Source organism: Delphinapterus leucas, chromosome 10 (assembly GCF_059928025.1).
Source record: "Delphinapterus leucas isolate spDelLeu-1000000601 "Yukka" chromosome 10, BTC_Dleu_Yukka2, whole genome shotgun sequence".
NCBI classification, from domain to species: domain Eukaryota; kingdom Metazoa; phylum Chordata; class Mammalia; order Artiodactyla; family Monodontidae; genus Delphinapterus; species Delphinapterus leucas.
Window position 1 is genome coordinate 35,795,779 of NC_143138.1, and position 16,099 is coordinate 35,811,877.

Below are 16,099 nucleotides of genomic sequence, written 5' to 3' on the forward strand. Positions count from 1 at the left end.
ACTTACAACAGTGCCTGGACTATAAAAAAATCCATAAATGTCTTTACTATTATTTGGAGGCTGAATAGCCCAACAGCTAAGAGCATGGGCACTGCAGCCGCTTCATCTGTGTTCAGAGGTCAGCTACACTGCTTACTGGCTTTGTGACAGTGGGCAACATGCTTAAGTGCTCTGTGGTTCAGTTTCTCCTTCTAACAGAGGCACTAATAATAGTACCTCCCTCACAGGGTTGTGAGGATTAAATGAGTTCTTGCATATGAAGAGCTTAGAAAACAGCCTGGCTCAGAGTAAATGCTACAGATGTGATCATCATCATGATCACCTCCTGCCCTGGAAGGAACCAGAAATGACCAAATCCCTGAAGCTTGTGCCATAGACTCCCATCCCCCTCCTTCCCACTGAAAACCAAGCATACCTTGCACAATAGTGCCCTGGGACTCTGAGGGAGAAAGAGAGAGAGAACGTGTGATCTTGTGCATTTAACAGGAGACTTCAGATGCCCAGAGGCTTGATTCCAAGATGGTGTGAACCTCCCCTTTTCACCTCAAAACTACATCCAGAGGCCGAGCCACAGCTACCTCCCTCTCTACCACCCCTTTTAGGAGTCTCCTGAGGAGAAGACAAAGCCACCTCCCCACCCTGAGCTGACTCTGCCTGCACCAATTAAGCCAAGTTCCAGGGCCAGGGCTGGTAGGCGAACTGAAGCTTACATCTGGTCAGGGTTAAATCTCTCTTAGTGGTTGGGTTTGCCTGGGGAGAGAGGAGGTGAGAGCCCCTGTGCGCCATTTTCAGGTTTGCCTTGGAGCAATCCGAAACCTGAAACCGGGAAACCTCTCAATCTTGAGTGTACATCCTTATCCCCTAGAGGGCTTGTTCAAACACAGGTTGTTGTCCCCACCCCCCAAGTGTGTGACTTCTAAGACAATTTGCTTTTCCAGCCAGTTCTTATGCTGAGGCTGCCGGTCCAGGAAGCACCCTTTAAGGACCAAGTATAGGTTTAGGAGCTTGAGCCTAGACAGACCTTTGTCTGAATCCCAGTTCCACTCCGAGGAGCTGTGTGACCTTGGCCAGGTCACAACCTCTTGAGCCACAGCCTCCCCACTTCTAAAACTGGGACTCTAATACCTGCTCTCAGGATGGCCCTGAGGGTTCCATGAGGACAGGACGTGGAGGCAAAGCCACCAGCACAACGTCTGCCTGGCCCCACGAAGTATACCCTGTGTCTATTGATATTGATATTATTCCCCCAGTGGCTGGGATGGGTGAGTTGCCTCCAGGATCTTCTCTTCCTCAGTGATGCACCCCCAATCATTAGATGGGCACAAGGCTGTGCAGAATAAAGACCACATTTCCCAGGCTCCTTTGAGACAGTGTAGCCTTATGATAAGTACTGACTAATGGGTTGTGCATTAAAAGGGATATTGGTTTGTGACTGAAACAAGAGATGCAAAATAGTAGTGACCCAAGTAATGGAGAAATGTATTTATTTCTCATGTAAATGCCTGATAGGTGGTCTATGACCCTTCTATCTTGTTGCTCTCTCATTCTCAATAGAAGACCTTTATCTCATCATATAGGATGGCTGCTCCAGCTCCTGCCATCACATCCACATCCCAGAGAGTGGGAAGGGGAGAAAAGGGAAAGGAAGATCAAACTTCTTCCCTTTAAGGTCACAATTAGCGGCTGTAAGTATCATCTCTACTCACAGTCTATTAGCCAGATGTTAGTCACATGACCACATCTACCTGCATGGGAGGCTGGGAAATGTAGTCTTTAGAGGAGCAGCTACAGGACCAGTCAAACATGCTATTACTCTATAAGAAGGGGAGAATGGCTACAGTGCTTGCAACAGGATAGAGTCAGAAGTTGTGTGTACAACCTCTGGGAATTGTCCTTGAAGAAAGGGAGTATTCCCTTTTTCAGCCTTCCTTCTTCCTGTTTTGGAAGGTAGGTGTGATGGTTGAAGCTTAAACGGCCCTCTTGGACTGTGAGATAAAAGCTGTGTTAAGGTAGGAAATCGATTACGTAGGAGGGCCTGTGTCCCCATCAATCGTGGCACTGCCGTACCAGCCCTGAGCTGCTTCCGCTGGATTTTGTTTACATGAGAGAGAAGTATTTACCTCATTTAGCACACCGTTACTTGGGATTTTCTGTCAATGGCAGCTAAACCTAATCTGAACCAATAACCTTCTTCCCAGCTAACTGAACTACTCCTCTCTCTAGCTCAGAGTCTTCAAATGATCAGTTGTCACACGTTCTGGGAAATGGGAGGGAAGGGGGGAACTCATGGGAAGTTCTAATATTTTACTGAGCTTTTAGCTGTGTACCCTGGCCCTGTGTTGCTTGTTGTGTAGCCTGAAGAACATAGTCCCAATCCTTCATGCCTCCCTGGATCCCTGCCCTTTGTCGTATGACTTTGCAATGACATCCTTGGACCATGAACAACAAAATGGAGTCACTTATGTCACAGAGTCTATTTTTGTATTTTCTTTTTCTTTTCTTTTCTTTGTTTTTTTTTTTTTTTTTTGCCACACTGCTCAGCTTACAGGATCTTAGTTCCCCGACCAGGGATTGAACCCAGGGCCACGGCAGTGAAAGCCCCAAGTGCTAACCACTGGACCACCAGGGAATTCCCTCACAGGGTCTAAAATGGAGCTGGGAGGCCATTAAGGAGGTGGACCTTCCACACATCCTTCCACACATGCATATTGATGTGCATTAATAACAATGCTCATTATTTTGCATTTTGAATGCAAAATAAACTTTTGACCCTGTTACCCTGAGAGCACCTGGAACTTTTCTTCTTTACTCCCTAGAGACAGCGGCTTAGCAATGAATCTGCTGCCCTCAGGTGACTGAATGCCTGCGGGCACCACCCATAGTTCTGTAAAGATAACGTATATAACTTCTCCGGAATGTCTTTGTCTATTGCCTTTATAAACCCCTGCCATTTTCTATTTCCCTTGGGGCACGTTTGAGTTGCTCCTTGAATCAATGCCTCCCAAACTGCAATTCTTAAGACCCCAAATCAACTCTTTTTCTTGCTGTCTTCTGCATTTCTTGGTCCACACTTGTCAGGCTGACTATACAGGCTTGGTCATGTGGCTTGCTTTGGCCAATGGGACGTTAGCAAATGAGATGCCAACCAAGGCTCAAAAGGTGCTTATGAGTCTGTTTGCTTTCTATTTCTCTACCATAGCCATGACAACATTTCTGGCCTAACCTTCTGGAGGAAGAGAGGCACACATGGAGCCAGGCATTTCATTTCAGAAACAATAACCAAGGCTCAGAGACTGCTCATGGGCACCCTTAGTAGAAAATGGGAAAAGAAATGAAACTACAACTCGCTCAATACTTCCTACGTGCCTGACGTATTCATTCATTTTAGTGAGGTGGTAATGCTGGGGCCAGAGTTCAAACCAGCCTCCAGCCTGACTTCAAAGCCCTGGTGCTCACACCACCCCACAGTGCCTCCAAAGACAAACCCTGACCCAGCTTCCTCACCTGGCCACACCCCTCCCCCAACTCCAGGGAGGAATCAGACACAAAAGTGTCTCTCTCTGAGGACAGACCTCCATGTTGCTAAGTCCAGGTGTCTTAGCTCTGGCAGCTACAAAAAAAAATGCCATAGACTGGATGACATATAAAAAACAGAAATTCATTTCTCACAGTTCTGGAGGCTGGGAAGTCTGAGATCAAGGGGCCTGTGTCTAGTGGGTGCCCACTTCCTGGTTCTTATAGAGCCAGCTTCTCACTGTATCCTCACATGGTGGAAGGGGAGAGGGAGCTTTCCCCTTGATAAGGGCACTAATCCCGTTCATGTGGGCTCCACCCTCATGACTAAATACATCCCAAAGCCCTCACCACCTAATCCCATCACCTTGGGGGTTAGGATTTCAACAAATGAATTTTGAGGGGACACAGACATTCAGACCACAGCACCAGCTACACTTTCCAGCTTCATCTTACTTGCTCCTCTCAGCAGCTCAGCGTCTGTGTGCCTGCACTCTCCTGGATTTCCTCCTGCCCACCTGGCCACACCTTTCAGGTGTAGCAGGAGAGTCTGTATTTTTTTCCTTCTTTTATTCTGTCCTTCCTTCTTTCCTTTCTTCCTTCTTTTCTGAAATGGAGGACAACTGACCTTCTTTGTGAGACAAAGGGTCACTTCTGGAGAACATATAGTTACTCAAAAGTACGGGCTTCCCTGGGGGCACAGTGGTTAAGAATCCACCTGCCAATGCAGGGGACACAGGTTTGAGCCCTGGTCTGTGAAGATTCCACATGCCAAGAAGCAACTAAGCCCGTGCGCCACAACTACTGAGCCTGCACTCTAGAGCCCGCACACCACAACTACTGAGCCCACGTGCCACAACTACTGAGCCTGTGAGCCACAACTACTGAGCCCATGTGCAGCAACTACCAGGCACCAAGAGCCTGTGCTCCCCAACAAGAAGAGCCACCACAACGAGAAGCCTGTGCACCGCAAAGAAGAATAGCCCCCTTCTCACTGCAACTAGAGAAAGCCCGCGCACAGCAGCAAAAGACCCAATGCAGCCAAAAATAAATAAATAAATAAATAAAATTTAAGAGAAAAAAAAAAGTAGAGCAACTGGGCATCCACTGTTCTGAGTTTAGGAGAGGAGGTGGATCAATTTGTGTAAATTCTTAGAGATATTCAGGGAGAGGAATGTATTGTACCAGTTTACAATAGTGACCTGTGGCCGTGAGATTTGTGGGCAGGTTGGACAAAAAGGCTACAGTTCTCTCCCCTGCATTGCTTTAACCTCAGGACTTAGCCCTTTGGGACCTAGTAAACCCCTGAGAGTATTGTCGGCTGTAGATAAGGGTGTTCCAGATGGAGATAATGGAGTTCCTGTTGTAGGGCCAGTGGAGACTGAAGGCTTTAATTGGAGTCTGATCTGCCAGCCCATGATTATCTGTAAATCTGAAACTTTATATCCATTAAACAATAACTCTCTATTTTCTCCTCCCCGGAAGCCCCTGGAAACCACCATTCTCCTTTCTGTCTCCATGATTTGGCTACTCTAACTGCTTCACGTAAGTGGAGTTATACGGTATTTGTCTTTTTATGACTGGCTTATTTCACTTAGCGTAATGTCCTCAAGTTCCGTCCATGTTGTAGCATATTGCAAAATTTCCTTCCTTTTGAAAGCTGAATGAGATTCCATGGCGTGTATATACTACATTTTGCTTATCCATTCATCCGTCAATGGATGCTTGGGTTGCTTCCACATTTTGGATATTGTGAATAATGCTGTTATGAACACGGATGTACACATGTATCTTTGAGACCCTGCTTTCAATTATCTTGGGTATGTATCCAGAATTGGAATTGCTAGATCCCATGGTAATTCGATGTTTAGTTTTGTTTTTGTTTTTGTTTGCGGTACGCAGACCTCTCACTCTTGTGGCCTCTCCCATTGCGGAGCACAGGCTCCAGATGCGCAGGCTCAGCGGCCATGGCTCACGGGCCTAGCCGCTCCGCGGCGTGTGAGATCTTCCCGGACCGGGGCACGAACCCACGTCCCCTGCATCGGCAGGCGGACTCTCAACCACTGCGCCACCAGGGAAGCCCCCAATGTTTAGTTTTTAAAGAGACCATTATACTGTTTTTCACAGTGACTGTATCATTTTATATTCCCACCAACAGGGCACAAGGGTTCCAATTTCTCCACATCCTCATCAACATGGTTGTTTTCTGGATTCCTAATGGGTATGAGGTGGTACCTCATTGTTGTTTTGATTTGCATTTCCCTAATGACTAGTGACGTTGAGCATCTTTCATGTACCTGTTGGCCTACCTGGAAAATTGTCTATTCGGGTCCTTTGCCCATTTTTATTGGGTTATTTGTTTCTCTGTTATTGAGTTGTTTGAGTAGATCCTAAGAGTTCTCATCACAAGGAATGAGAACTTTTTTTGTGTGAGGGGGAGTATCTATATAAGATGCTGGATGTTAACTAAACATATCATGATAATCATTTCACAGTATACGTAAAGTCAAGTCATTATGCTGTAAACCTCAAACTTACCCCGTGCTCTATGTCCATTATACCTCAAAACTGGGGAAAAATAACAAAGTGAAATGGGTTTTGAGAAGCATCTGGGAGACAGGAATAGTGGGTCCTGGGGCTGCTTGGGCATAGGGGAGCGGGAAGCAGCAGCTCCCTGGCTCTCACAGCACCTCCTCCTTGGGGTTTCCCCAGATTCTGGAAGGCAGCACCCCACAGCCTCTGCCAGGAGCTACTGTGTCCCATGTGCATGCCTGTCAAGTGGCCGGGCCCATGGGCAGGACACTGCCTCCTGGAACCAGATGTGGCGGACACCCCCGATGGTCCATGGATGCAGCAACGGCCTTAATCCACACGTGCAATCCCTCTTTGGTCTCTCTGGGAGGGAGAACTGCAGTGCCTTGTACCCAGGGCAGCAGATCCCCGACCCTTCACCCACCTGCCTGCACCCTCGGTGGCCGAGAGACCACTGACCTCCAACTGGAACACCTGGGTAAGAGAGAACGGGAGGGATGGAGAGCCTTCTTGCACATCTGCGGCTGGGTGGTGAGTCTGCAGTAGGACTAAGCCTGAGGCCACCTGGGCCCCTGTGCCACTCGCTCTGGGCTCCCACCGCTGGCACCACTGGGTGCAGGACTGCAAAGCCAAAGGATAAATGTGCCCCATCTTCTTGCAACATCCATTAGACTTCAAAGAATGTGAGGAAGATAAGAACATTGTTGTATTAAACACAGATATGACGGAATAGAATGAAACATTTATATGTGGGTTTTAGATAGAAGGCTTGAGATCCTACTAGGGCATCGGGTAGGCTATTTTGAGCCAAGGCCCTGGGGGGAAGGTGATCTGGCCCCTTTGGGTGCCATTTTGGTGGGAAATTTTGAGAAAGGTCAACTTTATCTAACACCCACGGTCCCGAGGACAGTCTCCGCCAACAGTAGCTGCCAGGTGTCACCTGGATGAGCTTCCTTCAGGGCCGACAATGTCAGGGACCGTGGAAATGCTGGCTGACGTTCGCCTTCCCAGCACCAGCCGGTGACCAGCAAACCATCCCCATTATGTCTCCCTCTGGATGAAGCGCCAGCCAGTTCTCTCTGGCCTCAGGCTCCCATTGAGGACGGAGCCAGAGGAGCCCGGGGGGGCTTCTCTCAGCCGTCAGCAGCAGGGGCGGGAGGGCGGTCGGCCAGACCTCGCCCCATGGGTTTGGACTCTGGTTTCACCGAGGTGCCCGATTCTGCCACCTTTGCTCCCTGGTCAATGAGTAGCAGAGTTGTTCTCGGATGGAACCGGGGACCAAAGGGCAGGGCAGGAATGGAAATGTGGGATGACTGGGCGAGACAGACGAGGAAAGGGTTGCAGGCGTTGGTGGTCTGACTGGGAGAGGGGAAAGGAAAGAGGAGGAAGGAATACAGGAGAGAGATGAGAGACTTCATGTCTGAGCATCTTCCTCTGATGTGAGAGGAACCCCAAGAGGGGACACCAGGCACCTAGTCTGTTCCCGACAGTGGGTCCAACTGTACCTCTGAAGAGGTAGCCCAGTGACCTGCGGCTACAGGGGACAGAAAATGAGAGCTGGTCACTCCTCCCAGGAGGCCCCTGATAGGAGGGGGAGACACAGCCCTGCCCTCAGGGAGCCCCAGTCTGAGGGGAGATAGAGCCGTGTCCCCAGGAAGCCTGGGTCTGACAGGGAGACCCTGGCTGTGCCCTCAGAGAGCCCGCAGTCTGAGAGGGGTACTTCCATAGGGCCCTTGCCCATCTCACCACAGGTATTTCTGTGGCATTCCCCTGAACTGCCGTCAACAGAATTGGGAAATCCCAGGAACTGCAACGCGTTTAATCACCCTCGTTTACTGTCCTTCCCTGGGTGACTCAGCGGTAGGAAAATCACTGCTGAGTGAACCCGGAATGAAATCCGAAAGGGAGAGTGATGAGAGAGCCTGCTGTTGGCACGGCTCCTGCAGCTGCCTGCCGCCTCCTTGCCAGGGACTGCTGTCAGCCGGTCACCGGCAGCCACTGAAGCCGCTAATGGGGCCAATTGTGTGGGGTGGGGGCAGGAGGACGTCCAGCCCCTGGGGACTAGGGCTAGGCCTCAAATCCAGGCGGGGACCAGTGCACAGCAGTGGAAGTCTGGGGGGTCTGAGGGGAATCACTCACTGTTTAGGGCTTCTGACTTCTGCCCTTTCAGACAGACACCAAGTCCCCTCAGCTGGAAGAGCCTCCCTTTCCCTCCAGGGTGCCACATCCCGCTCCCCTTCAGCCTCATCTGGCTCCTCAGAGCTGCCACCACGCCCTCTGTCGGGGCCCCCTTGCTATCCCCTGACTGATTTGGCGTAGGTGGGAGCTTGTGTCTTTTCTTCTTATCTTAGACCCTCAAGCCTCGAGATTAGGTGTTTTAACTGCAGCAGGATGGGCTCAGTCCTTAGGAAAACATGAATGAATGAAGGAATGAATGAATGAACAAATGAAACTAGAGCCCAGTCTGTTCTCTTGGTAGAAGCAAGAGGTCAGGGAGCGCCCAGCCCTACTGCCTTTCCCTGGGAAGGGGGAAGGAGACCTCCCTGAGCTGAAGGGGCCTTAGAAATTTCCTGAGACTGAGGTCCTGAAAGGGGAAAGGCCCTGCACCAGGGTCCACTGTCTCCATCCCTCTGCCTGACTCTCCAGCCCTGTCCCTGGACCCTGGGCTCTGGACCAGGCTGACAACCAGAGAGAGAGACACGCTGCTCTGTTCTCACTCCCGCGGGTAGGGCGGTGTGGCCGCAGCAGTGGCTGACCGGCTCCACCCAGTGTAGACACATTTCATCAGAAAGCCTGGCCAAAGCTTGCAGCTTCTGAGGCCCAGTGAAAGCTGTGCTTTGCACATACCAAGGCACCCGGTCCCCTTTCCAAATTTTCTGCAAGCCCCCAGGACATTCCAGCCCTAGCCAGCAGCGAGGGCAGGGCTGCCTGGGTACACTTCACCTGCGAAGGCAGCTCCTGGAGTCACTGCAGCCTGGGGGTTCTGGCATAGACTACTCTGGAGGAGTCCTGCCCAGTTTTCATCTGCCCTCCAATGGTAACAGTGTTTGGAGATGATCATAAAAATTACTATTCTAATACCGAATCACTGTGTTGTGTAACAGGAATTAACATAGTGTTGTAGGTTTAATTACCCTTCAAAAACAAACTCATAGAGGGACTTCCCTGGCAGTCCAGTGGTTAGGACCCTGTGCTTCCACTGCAAGGGCCACAGGTTGTTTCTTTTTTTTAAATATATTTATTTATTTATTTTTGGCTGCGTTGCGTCTTCGTTACTGTGCGCAGGCTTTTCTCTAGTTGTGGCGAGCGGGGGCTACTCTTCTTTGCAGTGCGCAGGCTTCTCATTGCAGTGGCTTCTCTTGTTGCAGAGCACGGGCTCTAGGCACGCGGGCTTCAGTAGCTGTGGCACGCGGGCTCAGTAGTTGTGACGCATGGGCTTAGTTGCTCCGCGGCATGTGGGATCTGCCCGGACCAGGGCACGAACCCGTGTCCCCTGCATTGGCAGGCAGATTCTTAACCACTGAGCCACCAGGGAAGTCCGGGGCCACAGGTTTGATCCCTGTCGGAGAACGAAGATCCCACAAGCCTCACGGTGTGGCAAAAAAAAAAAAACCTCATAGAAAAAGAGATCAAATTTGTGGTTACCAGAGGTGGGGGGTTGGGGGAGGTGGAATTGGATGAGTCAAAAGGTACAAACTTCCAGTTATAAGATAAATAAGTACTAGGGATGTGATGTACACCATGAGGAATATACTGAACACTGCTGTCTGTTATATATGGAAGTTAAGAGAGTAAATCCTAAGAGTTCTCATCACAAGGAAAAAATTTTTTTCTATTTCTTTTATTTTGTATCTATGTGACATGATGGATTTTCACTAAACTTACTGTGATAAGTATGTAAGTCAAGTCAGTATGCTGCACACCTTAAACTTACACAACGCTGTATGTCAGTTATAACTCAATAAAACTGGAAGAAGAAAAAAATTGCTTTTCTAATTTACTTTGCCCATCACTACACATATATTTCCTCACCTAAGTCTCTTAACAGTTCAGTGAGGTCGTAGTGTTACTATGTTATCACCCTCATTTTACAGGATGAGGACATTGGGGTGCTAAGAGGCACAGTGGCTTGTCCAGGTGGCATAGCTGGTAAGTGGTGGAGCTGGGACTGCCCTGCTCCAAATCCTAGCTTTATATCACCACACTGCCAGTGACCCAGCTTCCGCAGCACCCCTCCCAACCTCTCAAATTCCTTCCTAGGAGAAGGGCACCCAGAACCCTGAGAGCAGGAAACAATGGCTGCAGGTGCAGGGGGAGTGGGCGGTGGTGGGGCCCCTCTGCTTCACAGAAGTGTATACTGGAAACCAATTTGGACTGTCCCCTTTGCCCACCTTCACCTTCTGGGAAGGGGAGGGGGCAGGAATTAGCATTTGACATCAGGGAAGCACCTACTGCCAGCCCTGGGTTGGGCACTTGTAAGATGGTAGTTGACCCAGGGCAGGGCAGGTAATTTCAAAGTTCTCTGGTGTTTGAACCAGCTGTATTTGTAGAACTGGTGCCCTGAGCGTGACAGCCTCTATAGAGGGGATCCAGGGCTCTGCCCTTAAATCTTTCCTGCTTGGTACTGTCATTAGAGCCCACCCACCGCCCACCTACTGAGTTTCTAGAGAGGATCATGGAGGAGGAGGCTAATGAACACTGTGGAAGACAGAATCCAGAGGGCAGTCTCCCCCGTGAATGATGAGTCGGTGTCATTCAATGTTCCTAGAACAGCCACTGAAGCCCTACTGTGTGCCAGGCCCTAGGGAACAAAAGGGACAATGAGGGGTCACTCCCCTTGATGCAGGTGGGGGATCGAGTGGAGCTGCAGGAACCATTGCCAGATTCAGAGGGCTGCCCAGCCCCCAGGATGGAATGATTAGCCTGGGGGTGGGGGTGGGGAAAAGGGTTTCCTGGAGAAAGGCTTATCTGAACTAAGCTTTGAAAGGCAAATCAGAATAATAGGCCTTCCTGCCCAGATAACCACAGGATTAGTGTGAAAATCAAATGAGACAATGGAGAGAGAAAGTGTCTTGTGACCTGATTTTTAAAAAGCCAAGGCAGTTTCAAGGTCCCTGTTATGCTTCCACAAGTGAGGAAACTGAGGCTTCTGATTCTAGCACTAGGTTTTGGGTCCTCTACACTGACTTCTCCAGAGAGTGAATTCCATTGTAAAACTGGTTTTCTTAGTATCCTGTTTATGAATGGTAATACAGAGTGGGAGTCTTTTACACTATAGTATAAATTAGCGGCCAGCCTGCTTTGCAAAGAGACAGCAAAGAACAGGGCTGTGAGGGAAATGTAAAGTGGAGAGGGAGGTTGGGTATGAAAAGGGACAATCTGGGAATATGTAAGGCTTGAGTGGAGGAGGGCTATTAAAAAACCCAGATGATGAGGGACAAGAAGCGAAGAGATAGCTCAGGAAAGAGAGTGAGAGTGCCAAACACAAACTTTACTAGATTATCAAAGGGCTCGGTGTCCAGACTCTTCTTCTTCAGGATGAGAAGCTGAGCCTGGTATTAAATTGTATACCCTCTCTGAGCTTCCAGGTCATCCGAGCACTGCTCTGGGAGCAAACCAGTCCTCTATCTCCATTTGCCTTCCTTGTGTAGAAGGGAAGAATAAGTGAGAATCTGAGATGATCATTCAGGCTTCCTGGGCCACCCTTACTCCCATCCTGAATGGGGTTTAAAGAGCCTTACCGGATTTCTTTCACCTGTTGGCTAGAAACCATACGCTCCAGTGGATTCTCATTCATTATGTGAAAATGCTGAGTCTAGAACCTCACCTTCAAGTTAAATGGATAATACATTTTTTTAAATATATGATGACTTCCTTCACTCCACCCTCCATCCCCCTACATCGTCAAGCCATGGAGAACAAACTCAGAGAAAACAAAAAAAATATAAAGAAGAAAATTAAAATTACCCATTATCCCACTCCCTAAGTGAAAAAAAGATGGTTAACACTTTGATGTATTTCCTTCCAGTCTTTATTCCATATGTACATGTATGTATTCCACAGAGCACCAGACCATGTAAAGGTTTTCTTTACGTGCAACTTCCTGCCTCCTAGGAGGAGAAGGGAACAGTCTCCTTTCTAAAAAGCCCCAGGTCACCCACAGAAAGTCAGGTCTGTGGATCTTTGTGGTGGATCCCAGGTACCAAATCATTTGCATATATTGATCCTTCAGGCTGATTTACATGAACATCCCTGGGACGTTGACCAAACCCTAATCCTGTAAATACAGAGGCAGTTCCACTTCCCACACTCCCCACCAAGCTCTGCCTGGGGCTGGAAACTTGAGTATTCTTGTTGTACTTCACTCTTCCAGCTTGTCCCTGGCTCCCAGGGAGCTTAGCCTTGGTTCCCAGGGAGCTTGGCCCAGCTCATGCCAGTGTTTGCTGTGACCTCGGAGTTGGGGTCCTCTCTTAGTCTCAAAATGAATGGTCTCTGTCCCGACCTGGTCCATGCAAAGCAGTTAGGCCAGTCACCTCCAATCATGCCTTACGGCACTCGTGCCCATCAATTCCATCTTTTAAAAGGTTGTGATGGGCAAACTATGGGCGTTAGTTGTTGATACTAGTAGCTGCCGCTCTACTTAGGGCTAAACACTGCAGTGAGCTCTTTACATTGTGGTCTAATCTAAACCTCACAGCCCCTATAACAGGACATTCCTAGATCCCACTTTACAGATGGGGGAACTGAGGCTCAGTGATTTGCCTGAGGATACCTGGTACAACAGTCCAAAGCCATTGAGCTTCCCACTGCTCTCCCCTGCCCCAGTTATGCCCAGTGAAAAGCATGTACCGATGGAAATCATTGCTTATCCAAGATAAGACTGGGCTGCCACACCACTCTGATATCATTCCCACCAAAAGCAAAAGATCGGGCCTTTTCATGAACCCGAGTGACCTTATCTCATCTAAAAGCATAAATTCCATGAGACCATTTAAACCGTGGAAACAGCTCTGTCGCCTCCATTACTGCCTACAAGTGTGCCTTGGGAACCTCAGTTTGGAGACATCTAGCAAGGTCAGCGTATCTAGTCACTGGATTCCCACCAGGTGTTCAGACCCTTGGGGATCTCTTCGCCATTCAGTCAGTCCTTGGTGATTTATTGAGCATCTATGTATGCCAGGCATTACGTCCAGGACTGGGCATGAGGTACTCCCAGGGGCATGTGTGCTTTACTTTGTAATCACCAGGAAGCAGCTGCCGAGATGAAGATACGCATGGGAAAGTGTCCCTGGGGAGTCCCTTCCGTGAAAGGAAACAGGATTGGGCAGATCTGACAGTTCTCTACCAGAGCAAAGTTTCTCTTGAGCAAAGATTGCCCAGGGGAGGAGTCCGGCCTGAGATGGGCAGAAATGACCAGGCCCTAGAACCACTGCTGTGCTCAGACCCGGCCGGCCCTCAAAGGCCAAGACTAGAGACAGGTGAGTGAGGTGTCTCAGGCAAAAAGTAAAAGGTGTTTGCATGGTCCTGAGAGCCAGTACCTCCTTACATTTTGTGTCCTAGATGCCTTGCTCTCCTCACCCTAGGCCCCGCACTGGGGACCAGGGAGAGGCTAAGAACTGAACTTGTCAGCTCACTACACTCCTTGCAAGAGGCAGCAAGTCCTTTCTTGAAGGGAGGTCTGCAGGCACGTCTCTGTGTCTGCCGCTTTCTTCCTCTCAACAAATATTTACCGAGCACCTCCTGGGTGCCAGGCTTTGGGGATGTGCAATGAGCAAATCAGACCAGGCTCTGCCCTGGGGACCTTCCAGTCTAGCACATCTCCCTGTACGAACCTGGTTATGTGCCCAGATTCCTTATTCTGGGGTCAGGGTGGCCACCTGTCAGGATCAGAGCCGACCTATAGCTCAGCACACGAGAGGTACGTGCACGCACGCAGAATCAAGGGGCTCTAGAAGGGTTGGGAAGATTTTCAAAGAAGCTGCAGCTTCAGGAGAAAGATGAGAGAAGCAAAGAGGAAGGAAGGGGCTTCAGAGCAAGTGGCCCAACAGGTAAGCAGAAAACCCTGGTGGGAGAAAGGGAAATTGAGTTGAAGGCTGAGCCTGTGTCTGGTGGGGCATGTCCCTGCAGGAGTGAGTAAGGAGCAGGTGACAGGGAGGGGACTCATGCAATGAGGCTGACAGCTGGGCTCAGGGCCAGGAAGGAAAAATTTTTTGCTTCCTTAGGAGCTAGGGGGTGGAGGGAGGAGAAAGGAGCCTGAAGCAAATCCACAGACCAAGAACGCTGGCTGGGAGAGCCTTTCAAAAGGAAGGAGCAGGCTGGCAAGGGGAGGGCAGGGGCCTGGGAGCCAGCTGAGCCCGGGGCAGGGCACCTGCCACTTCTACCAGTCATCACTGACTGGGAGCCACATGCAAACAATGCATTTGAATAATAAGAAGAAGTAGCTGTAACATTTGTGTAGCTTCATAATATCCCTAGGGTCCTCCACCCATATTGAGTCTGTTTTCCAGGCCAGAAACCTGGGAGGCATGCTAGGCTCTTCTCTCTCCTTCACCCACTCAGTCCTCGGCCCCCAAGACCAGTCTACCTTTAGAAGACTCTGTGATTCCTGTCCTTTCCTATCCCCTTGGCCTCTGCCCTTGCCCGGACCACCCTCCCCTCCATCCCCTGGTGTTAACAGTCTCACCTGCCTGGCTCCCATCTCCCTGCCCCCTCACATCTATTCCATTTGCTATGAAATTTATCACAGCACTCTCTTGCCTAAACCCCATTGTCCTCAAGACAAAGCCCCGTATTCTTCCTTTGGCCTTCAAGTAGGACCCCTACTCTGCTTTGCAGCCACCCCTGCTCCCCTTCTGCAACTCTACCCTGCAGCTCTGTCATCCTCAAACTCACCCCCATGCCCCAGCCACACATATATACACCCCAGTGTTCTCTTGCCTCTGGGTCTCCCTTTTCTCTAGTTGTGGCAAGCAGGGGCTACTCTTCGTTGCGGTTCCTGGGCTTCTCATTGGGTGGCTTCTCTTGCTGCAGAGCACGGGCTCTAGGCGTGCTTCAGTAGTTGTGGCACTCAGGCTCAGCAGTTGTGGTTCACGAGCTCTAGAGTGCAGGCTCAGTAGTTGTGGTGCATGGGCTTAGTTCCTCCGCGGCATGTGGGATCTGCCCGGACCAGGGCTCGAACCCGTGTCCCCTGCACTGGCAGGCGGATTCTTAACCACTGCACCACCAGGGAAGTCCTGGGTATATTGGTTTTATAAAGGGAAAAGAAAAAGTGAAAAAACGAAAGAAGGAAGGGAGAGAGGGAGAGACAGAGACAGAGACAGGGAGAAGGAAAGAAAGAAAGAGAGAGAGAGAGAAAGAAAGATAGAAAGAAAGAAGGAAGGAAGGAAGGAAGGAAAGAAAGAAAGAAAGGAAGAAAGAAAGAAAGAATGAAAGAAAGAAGGAAAGAGAGAGAGAGAGAGAAAGAAAGAAAGGAAGGAAGGAAGAAAGAAAGAAATGAGGGAGGGAGGGAGGGAGGGAGGGAAAGGTTGACTCCTGTCCAAACTGTAAATCAAGCTCTTCACAATTCGGGCCCCTGCCCTGCCCAAGTTTCTTGCCTCACTTCTCTTCACTTCCCTGCACAAACTTTCTGCTCCAGAGAAAATGCAGTTCCCCAAAGCGCATGCTTTTTCCCACCCTTGAGCCTCTGACCCTGCTGGCCCTGCCTGGACCACCTCTGCTGGCCCTGCGGGTCCTGTTCCCTTCAGGACTCAGCTCTCCCGTGTCGGCTCCCCAGCCCTGAGAAAGGCTTCCTCCTCAGGGCTCCCGTGACATGGGCACACACCTCCCTGGTGGCACTCACCATGTTGCATGTTAGCTGTTCGCACAGATGCCGCATCTCCCTCCCACCAGACTGCGAGCCCCGTGAGAGCTGAGACCAGGTCTTACTCCTCTTGGATCCTAGAGAACCGAGGCTGTGCCTGGCATGGAGCAGGTACTTGGGTGTCTGTTGAACTGAACAGAAAGGCTTTTGACTCAAATCCTGCGCTTTATTCACCAGCACACCATTCTTCCCAGC